The sequence below is a fragment of the Lemur catta genome, chromosome 15, assembly GCF_020740605.2.
Source record: "Lemur catta isolate mLemCat1 chromosome 15, mLemCat1.pri, whole genome shotgun sequence".
In the NCBI taxonomy this organism is placed as follows: domain Eukaryota; kingdom Metazoa; phylum Chordata; class Mammalia; order Primates; family Lemuridae; genus Lemur; species Lemur catta.
The window spans coordinates 8,944,217-8,954,649 of record NC_059142.1 but is presented as its reverse complement, the minus strand read 5'-3'; positions in this window follow the sequence as shown (position 1 = coordinate 8,954,649).

Here is a 10,433-nt window from a genome sequence, read left to right as displayed (position 1 = left end):
CACACAGCAGCCACCTCAGCTGTCTTAGCTGGGAACCTACTTGGCAAAACCTTTTTTGGCAATCTCTTTACACAATATTTACTGACTGTGGCTGTGAATGGATATAATTAGAAATATTTCTTGTCACCTATAAATAATTTGACAGAGGATAATCTGGGGCTCTCTAAAGGCATTTGATAGGGGATTGGATTTAGGGCTTCTAAGGCTGTTTCTCCAGCTTGGCTCTTTTATCATTCATCACAGAATTCAAAGCTAGATTCCCACTATTCTCTTGCCTATAAAATTGGTCCCACAGAATGAGCCTGACATGAGGAGTTTAGGATTAATTGATTTGTTAGTGCTTAGAGCCATTAAGGAGTCTGGAATGCATTTTAGATCTAACACTATGACTGGAAGCAGTGAGTGACAGATATTAAGATGGAAAATTCCTAGCCGTGGTCCGGATTTTAGAAAGACTGGTGATAGATTCTTTTAAAGTCTGAAAGTCTAAACATGAAGGCGAAAGTGAATTCTCAGATTAGGCAGTGGTGATGGACCAGTGGGGGAGGCATAAGGGGTTTAGAATAGATATAAACACTCCTGTTGCTTTTCTGGAGGACTTGCCATGGATATCTCCAGCTCGTGTGTTTTCATTGAGGGAACAACGGGATGCTGTGTGACGTTCCATGCGTGCTTCCACCGCATGATGGAAGGAGACACAAACATGCATTCCTAGTTCGTGGGCAAACCCTCATGACTAGCTATAGCCCTAATGAGGTGGGTACTGTATATTTTTATTTAAGGTGGGAGGAAAGACATGGTATCCACAATACTCTCCCTGTGGATTGAAATGATGAGTGGGCTATTACATATATACCCATAATACTCATAAATTGGGTTTTGGTGGTTTTGCCACATACAGGAAATGACAGGAAATCTATGTACTCTAAGTGTGTCCCTAAGATCTGGTGTGATAATTTTCAAAAATCGTCTGCTGGCTTAAATTACTGATTAATGAGATCACTATTTTTATAATTCTATTGACTTAGAATTTCTCTTTAACACACTGAGAGATTGAATCTTTTATACTTTTTAAATTTCTTTTGATAAAATACTATGAAATAGGTGGTCAGGCTTTTTTTTAAAAAAAACAAAGCATAACAAAACAACAAACCTCCATGGAAATGACTAACAGAAGTCTAATGATTTACCTAAAGTTTTAGGCTCTAAACCATAAAGAAATTAGTTCCAATTTTTTTTCTAAGATTTTCACAACTCATTTATTTGTACTTCATTTGGAACTTAATATCTGAGTTATAGACATGACAAGTTATTAAACATACTTGCTACATTTGGAACTGAAAGATAAAAGAAAAAAGTACGAATGAAACCAAGACACATAGTTGTAGAACTCTCGCTAAAGAGGACTCTTTACCTAAATGGCAGAACTTTGATCAATACGTATAGACTGATCACTCAGATCTTGAAAGCTCTGAAACAAGACAGTGATATTCTAGTGGCACCTCCCATGGACTACCAGGAGTGGGTCAGAGAACTCTCCAGAGCTTGGGCAAGGAAAGAAGAGAAGGAACATTGAATGAGGGAGGAGCCATTTTCCTTAGACTTAATTCTCAAAGGGTTGTCTGCATAGAAAATACAGGAAATTAATACTAAGCCTTCTTGTATTTATTTAGTTCTTTATGATTAGATATGAGTGGGAAGAATGGCTTCAGTCTAAATTAGGACAGTTATTTTGGATGTTATATTTAAGCACTCTGGATCAAAGCTGCTCTTCTCCTATTTTCTTCACAGAATGGAAAATATTATAGGCTTCTATGATCTCTATTTCTTTGTCTATTAAAAATATAAATCAGGTGAAAATCTGATATTTCTTTCACTTTAAAAGCTTGTATGAATTAGATTTTATATGTAAGTATTAGATATTATATATGAGATTGTATGTACCCTTTATATATAATCTTATTTAATTCATACACACTCATACGTACAGTGCTTAGGACAGTGTCACCAGGGGCCACTGAGGCAAACATTTCTTAATTAGAGATGAAGGTCACGCTGGCTTGCTGACACTTCTCCCAGAAGTACCCAGGGAGTAAAAGTGGTAGTAAAGAGCTGAAGCTAGATGATGTTGAGGAAACGTCTGATGAACAAGATTATTTTTGTTATATTTTTCTCATATAAATTTTGTTAAAAAATACAGTTGGGACTTAGGTTGGAGATATTCATGTCCTAGCTTCTGTGGTATCCACTATGGCAACATGACATCAATAAAACCCCTTAAGATTCAGCAAGTCAGATTGGTGCTTGTCTTCTTTTAAATTTCTTTGAAATTCACCCTGCAGGAAAAAAAAAATTTCTCTGAGACTCCAAAGGGTCATCACTACTGAAAAAAGGTTATATATTCATTTTTAAGTCAACTGTTTATTACACTTTACATAGTTACTATCCTGTCATGTGGGTAGTCACTGACTCATTTGATTATTCAGTATACTTATGGAATGTCCACTGTGTGTCAGCTACTGTTCTAGCACAAAGGATACTGCAATAACTGGCAGACTCCATGCCCTCGTGGCAATTTCGGTCAGCAGGGATGGACATACACACACACACACACACACACACACACACACAAAACAAGTAAATATGTAGTGTGTCAGGTGGTGTTAAGTGCTTAAAGGAACAATAAAGCAGAGTAAGGAGTAAAGGAGATACTGCACCAAGGTAGGTGATCTGGGAAGGCTTCTATATTGAGGTGACATTTGAGTAGAAGTTTGACAGAAGTGAAGGAGCAAGCCATATGGATATCTGGAAGGAGAATATTTCAGAGGAAACAATGTACAAAGGCTCTCACACAGGAGTACACCAGAAGTGTTTAATTTGTGATAATATGGGTGAACCTGGAGGACTTCATTAAGTGAAATAAGCCAGGCACAGAAAGACAAATACTCCATGATCACACTTCTAAGTGGAATCTAAAAGAGCTGAATTCACAGAAGCGGAGAGTAGAATGGTGGTTACCAGGGGCTGGGGGTTGGGGGAAAGAATTGAGATGTTTGCCAAAGGATATAAAATTTCAGTTAGGAGGAATAAGTTCAAGAGATCTGTTGTACGGCATGATGACTATAATTAATAACAATGTATTGTATACTTGAAAATTGCTAAGAAAGTAGATTTTAGGTCTTCTCATCACAAAAAAGTATGTGTAATAATTCATTTGTTAATTAGCTTGATTTAGCAATTCCAGAATGTATACATATTTTAAAAGATCATGTTGTACAGAATGATACATATATAAATATATGTAAATATATACGGTTTTTATTTGTCTATTAAAAAAAGTAGCAAAGAAACCTATAGCAGGAGCAAAATGGGCAGAGAGGAGAGTGGCAAGAGATGAAGTAGGGAGGGTCAGATAATACAGGACCTTGTGGGACAATGTAAGGACTTTGGCTTTTCATTTGAGTGATATGGGGAGCCAGTGAGAATTTTGGGAAGAGGAGCAATCTGACTGAAGGTTTAAAAGAACCACTCTGGTTTCTATGTGGAGTGTAGACTATAGACAGCAAGGGTAGGCCAAGTTTATAGCAGGGACGAGGGTAGATAGGCATTGCAACAATGCAGATGGAATATAATGATGGTTTGGATTATGTTCCAGTTACTATAGCTGCATAACAAATTACCCCAAACAGAGTGGGTGAAAACAACTATTTTAGTATACACACGCATTCTGTGGGTCAGGAATTTGGAATTGGGAAAGGACACCACAGTTTGTTTTATAATATCCAGGGCCACTGAAAACCCAAATCCTAGGGGTGACCTAATACCTAGGGGCAAGTACTTTGTCTCATAATAATGGTTAGAGAAAAAAAGGATTGTTGAGAAGGGTAGCTAATAAATGAAGTGGTATCTGGAGGCAGACATGGGGTCAAGATAGGCATATTGTTAAAAGATGGGCAACATTAAGCATACTTGTGTTGATGAGAAGGATCCTGTAGAGTTAAACAAATTGATGATGCAAGAGAGAGAGGGGCTAGAATCCAGAGGCCAAATGGAAGAACTGGACCCTGATAGGAGCAGGGCCACTTTGTGGATTAGGAAAAAAGCCTGAGACTGAAGGTAAGTTTCAGGTTGCTTAGCAGATTTGATGGTGAGAAGATGAGGGAGTTCCTATTTGTTGCTTCCGTTTTCTCAATGAAGTATGAAGCAAGGTCATTGGCTGAGAGTGAGGGCAGTGGAGGAAATATAGCGGGCACACAGAGAGGAGGTGTAAAGTGTTCATTTTGGAGAGTGACAAGTGTCATAGAGGATTGACCTGAAGTTAAAGTGAGATGAATTTAGCAGAGCTGTATACTTCTCTCCATCACCTCCAGTTGTTTGGATGTGGCCACAGAAAAGGTGAGTAGTTGGTTTTAACCCAAGGTGAGAGTTTGTCAGGCAAGTGCAATATGGGGAGAAAGGGCAAGGGAGCCAAGCATTTTTTCAAGTGAGTAATTACAATAATGGGCCATGAAATTTAAGCTTTGGATAAGGAAGGGACATATGAAAGGACGTACCAGATCAATGAAAAGGTGGCAGGGCTCAGTGGATATGAGGTCTTTATGATATCAAAGAATTGCAGAGATGGAAAATCTGGAGTAGGTGAGCTGGAAAAAGAGGAGGTGTTGGATAGAGACTGATTGAAATAAATCCCACTTGGTTGTGGTGTGTAATTCTTTCTATACACTGTTGGATTTGATTTGCTAATATTTTGTTGAGGATTTTGGCATCTATGTTCATGAGAGACATTGGTCTGTAGTTTTTCTTTCTTATTATATAAAGACATCACATTATATGTCTGGTTTTGGTATGGGGTCATGCTGACCTTATAGAATAAATTAGAAAATATTCCCTCTGCTTCTGTGTTTTTGAAAATATTGTGGAAAATTGGTAATACTTTTTTCTTAAATGTTTGGTAGAATTAACCAGTGAATCCATCTGGGCCAGGTGCTAATTTTTTTGGAAGATGATTAATTATTGATTAATTTCCTAAATAGGTCTATTTGATTATCTATTTCTCCTTGTGTCAATTTTGGTAATTTGTGCAGAGACTGAATGGGAAGCTTGAAATTGAGGTTTCTGAGACGTTACAGATAGTGATGATGACTAGGTCAAGGAAGAACATGTGGTGAATCCAAACTACTCTCCAGAGGTAATTTTCTATACATAAGTATTTCTGTTTACACATATATATTATAGTGTATACATTTATACAAATGGGATTATACTGTAGTCATGGTGTTCAGTTTGGTTTTTTTCTCATTATAATTTATTTTGATCTTCTTTCCTTATTAGTATTCATTTGTTTAATTGGTATTTATTGAACAAACACAGAGCAGTTTAAAAAAAGAAGTTCTTGCTCTGATGAAATTTACATTTTGATGGATGTGGCTGGTAGAAATATTAAACTCATAAAAATACTTAATTCTTTATATTTTTTCATATTCCAAGTGCTACACCATGGAAAGTTTGAGTTAGAATAATGATATAGAGATTGACATGGGCAGGGGACCACAGGGGGTAGGCCTCTTTGAGCTGTGACTTGAATAATGTGAAAGAATTAGCTATGCAGAAATCCAAATGAAGACCATTCCAGATAGGGAAAATTGTGGGGAAGTGAGTGAGAGAAAAATAGATCCATATTTTGAATGCCTACTACAAGCCATGTGCATAGTCTAAGCATTTCATGTACATTGCTTTATTTTATCCTCACGCAAACCTGAAGAGTAGAAAGTACTGTTATTACCATATACTGAAAAGTAATCAAGCCACATTCTGGTTAAGTAAATTGCCCAGGTCCACAAAGCTGATGTGTGGTAGGGTCAGGACTCAGCTCAGGCAGAGTTATCCTAGAGACCATTGCCTAAGCACTAATTGTTTAGTCTCTAAGGTCCCTTCCAACTCAAAGATTCAGTATTTAATGTGGTGTTTTATTGGCACAGTAAAGGTAATGCCAGAAGTAAAAAGCTAACAGAATAATAAGTGAATGATCTCTCATCAAATGACTTACACTTTATGAAAATCTGCATTTATGGGAATTTCATATGGTTGGTATTATAGTGTCCTGTTCTTGAACATTCCATAATGCTTACCCACCAGAAGCAGGAATATTCAAAACCAGGATGCCATAAATAAACTAAAACCATGACACACAGAACTATGGAAAGTATGCAATGCTGAAAAGATAGAACTATGTAAAGACTTATGTTTTCTGTACTACAGCATGAAAAAGAGCCTTGAACATGTTCTCCAGAAATTCTATCTTGGTGACATGTCCATCATTTGAGAACCAACACATGTAATGATTTTGCTCACTCACCACTTTCCCCTTTTAGCTGTTTAAACCTTTCTTTTTACTTCTTCCACGGTGGGAATAGAGATACATCTGCTAGGTGTTGTAATTAACTCAGAGGCACACAGATTCCTGGGAAAGCAAGGCTAAATGGGAAAAGAATGGGGATAGGGAAGCCTTTAACTTTTTATAGTTATTCTATTTCATTCTTTAGGGCCTCACTGATTTCTCAGGGTTAGTATTTATTAGTGTGGTTTACTCTTTATTTTCCTTCCTAGTTGTTGTCTAACATTTCTGCTCTAAGGTGTGAGAAATCATTTGCTGTCCCTGCTACTCAGGCAACATTAATAACTAATGTTTGACAGTCTAATTTTTCATGTATTGATGAACTGTAATAAAAATAGTTGGACAAATTTAATTATAACTTAGATCTCCTTAGATTTTTGCTTCCTTCTCAGTTCCAGTTAGACAGCAAGACTTGCTTAGGCATCTTGCTCTAGGAAGACTTTATGTTGAAAGTCATGTTTACTTTTAGGATTTATTTTCTGTTCATGTTTTGGGTATGGCACTGATATACCTTTAATCAAGGAAAGAAGAACCAGGAAATCACTACTGTCCATGTTCACAGCTGGCATCTTCTACAGAATTGGAACTAGAAGTAGGAAGAGAATATAGTATATATTCATATATGCTGTATATATAGAATATAGTATTCCAAGTGGTGGAATATCAATGAGAGGTAACCATGAAGAGATAAGGGGCAGTTATATAAGGAAAACAGAGCAAATGTTTTCTTTTTCATGTCCTAGCTTTGGATTTCTACATATTTTACTGGGTAAACAGTTGCCTATTGATTTTAGAGGTGTTGAAACTGAGAGAAGAGATTGAAAAATTTTTTTTTTCTTAAATACACACTGTAGTTAGGGGAAATTCGGAAGTAAAATGTGAATAAATACAGCTATAATATTTTTCTTTAGACAAGTAAAACAACTGTATCAATCTAAAATCTTGCCTTGAGTAACAGGAGAAATAAGACAGGATGCAATAACTGAAGGTAAAAGATAAGACAGGATGGAATAACTGAATGGGAGAGATAAGATACAATAACTGAAGAGGAGAAATAAAAAGGATGCACTAAATGAGAAACAGATAAGAAGGATGAGAGGGAGAGATAAGACAGGATACAATAAATGAGAGAAAGAGAGAGAGAAAACAGGATGCAATAAATGAACATGAAGAGACAAGACAGGATGGAATAACTGAACTGCAGGATGAGATAGGATATAGTAATTAGCAGATAACATAACATAAGGGTGTGAAAATGAATGGGAGAGATAAAACAAGATGGAACAATTGTGAATGGGAAAGTAGGATAGGATGCAATAAATGAGGAAGAGAGAGAAGACAGGATACATAACTGAACTGAAGTGATAAGACAGGATGCAATAAATGAGCAGGGGAGATGAGACAGGATAAATATTAGGAAAGATAAGATAGATGGAATAACTGGACAGGAGAGATAAGATAGGTGCAATAAATGAGAGATAAGATAGGGTGCAATAAAAGCACGGGAGAGATAAGAAAGGATATAATATCTGAATTGGATTGTTAAGACAGGATGCAATAACTAAGCAGGAGACATAAGACAGGATACAATAATGGAATGGGAGAGATAATCAGGATGGAATAACTCAACAGGAAAGATAAAATAGGAAGCAATAACTGAACAGGAGAAAACATTAGGTAATTACAGAGAGATGCTCCTTCCTACTAGGGAAGGTGTCCCAGAGCTGGTGACCTTGAAGGATGAGTAGGGGACTTGCAAAGAGCAGGAAGGAGCATTATAGTTAGAGGCCAAAGGAGGAAGAAGAAAATGACAGTGATAAAAATATGGGGAAAGGAATACTTGAGTCTACATAGGTATCACAGGACACGTAAGAGTGGGTGTTTTGACTCCTAAAGAAATCACAGCAGCAACAAAAATAAATAAATGGGACCATGGCTGGGCACGGTGGCTCACGCCTGTAGTCCTAGCACTCTGGGAGGCCACGGTGGGTGGATCACTCGAGGTCAGGAGTTCGAGACCAGCCTGAGCAAGAGTGAGACCTCGTCTGTACCAAAAATAGAAAGAAATGATTTGGACAGCTAAAAATCTTTGTAGAAAAATTAGCCGGGCATGGTGGTGCATGCCTGTAGTCCCAGCTACTTGGGAGGCTGAGGCAGTAGGATCGCTTAAGCCCAGGAGTTTGAGGTTGCTGTGAGCTAGGCTGATGCCACGGGACTCACTCTAGCCTGGGCAACAAAGCGAAACTCTGTCTCAAAGTAAGTAAGTAAGTAAGTAAGTAAGTAAGTAAGTAAGTAAGTAAGTAAGTAAGTAAATAAATAAATAAATAAATAAATAAATAAATAAATAAATAAATAAATGGGATCTGATCAAATTAAAAAGCTTTTGCACAGCCAAGGAAACTATCATTAGATCAAATAGACAGCCTACAGAATGGGAGAAAATATTTGCTCTCTACACATCTGATAAAGGGCTGATAACAAGAATCTACCTAGAACTTAAAAAAATCAACAAGAAAAAAATCAAACAACTCCATCAATAAATGGGCAAAAGACATGAACAGAAACTTTTCAAAAGAAGACAGAATAATGGCCAGCAAACATATAAAAATATGCTCAACATCTCTAATCATTAGAGAAATGCAAATCAAAACCACAATGAGATATTACCTAACCCCAGTGATATTGGGCTCTATCAAAAAATCCCTAAACAACAAAAGCTGGTGAGGATATGGAGAGACGAGAACACTCTTACACTGCCGGTGGGACTGCAAATTAGTGCAACCTCTGTGGAAAAGAATTTGGAGATAACTCAGAGAGCTAAAAATATAAATACCATTTGATCCAGCAACAGCACTATTAGGCATCTACCCAAAAGAACAAAATATATTCTATAATAAAGACTTTTGCACCCGAATGTTTATGGCAGCATAATTCACTATTGCAAGGATGTGGAAACAACAAGTGCCCGTCAATTCATGAGTGGATTAATAAAATTTGGTATATGTACACAATGGAATATTACTGAATTATAAGAAATGATGGTGATCTAGCACCTCTTATATTTTCCTGGACAGAACTTGAGCCCATCCTCCAAAGTGAGGTATCACAAGAGTGGAAGAATGGGTTCCACATGTACTCACCATCAAATTGGCACTAACTGATCAACACTATGGTGCTTACTCGGTAGCATTATTCTTCAGGGATTGGGGGTGTTGGGGGTGGGCAAACTCACAGCTAATTGATGCGGTGAGCCTTGTAGGGGGGAAAAAGCACACCTCAAATCATGGTTTGGGTGTGGCGAAGTCATAGCATGTAACCAAAATGTACCCCCATAATATCCTGACATACATACATACATACATACAGAAATAAGAAAGCATGAAAAGGGTGTAACATTTGGGCTGAGACTTGACGAGTCTTATCAAATGGACAAGAATTGGAGGGCATGCAAGCAGCAACTTCAAAAGTTAGGAAACATCCATTTACTGATACTTTAAAAACATAAATATTGAGCATGAACTCTGTTCAAGGCACAATGCCAAATGGAGGGATGTAGGAATGAACAGGTAAGACCCCAAACCTGCATTCATGTAGCTTACATTTTAATGAGAAAGACATTATTTATTCATAGTGATTGTAAATAATAAGTGAAGAGAACATATAACAGGGAAATCAGAACTATTCTGGAGGGTCTAGAAAGGTTTTCCTAAAGAATTAAAATTAAGCTGAAACTTGGAGGATGAGTAGGCCTTCGCTAGTCAAAGCATGAAGGTGAGAGGTAAGAAATAGTCCTGGAAGCTGAAGAAACAACATGTGCTAAGTCCCTAATGTGAGACGGTGCATAGTATATTGAGAGGACTGAACTGAGGTCAGTGCAGCTCAAACATAAAGAGGCTGGAGAGTGTCACAGGGTGAAGCTTCTGAGGTGGGCAAGGGCCATCATTAGGATTTTGGTGTTGATACTAAGAGCAAAGAGATGGTTTTAAGCTAGAGAGTGATGTGATCAGATTGTTGTTTTTAAAAAGATCTCATTGGCTGC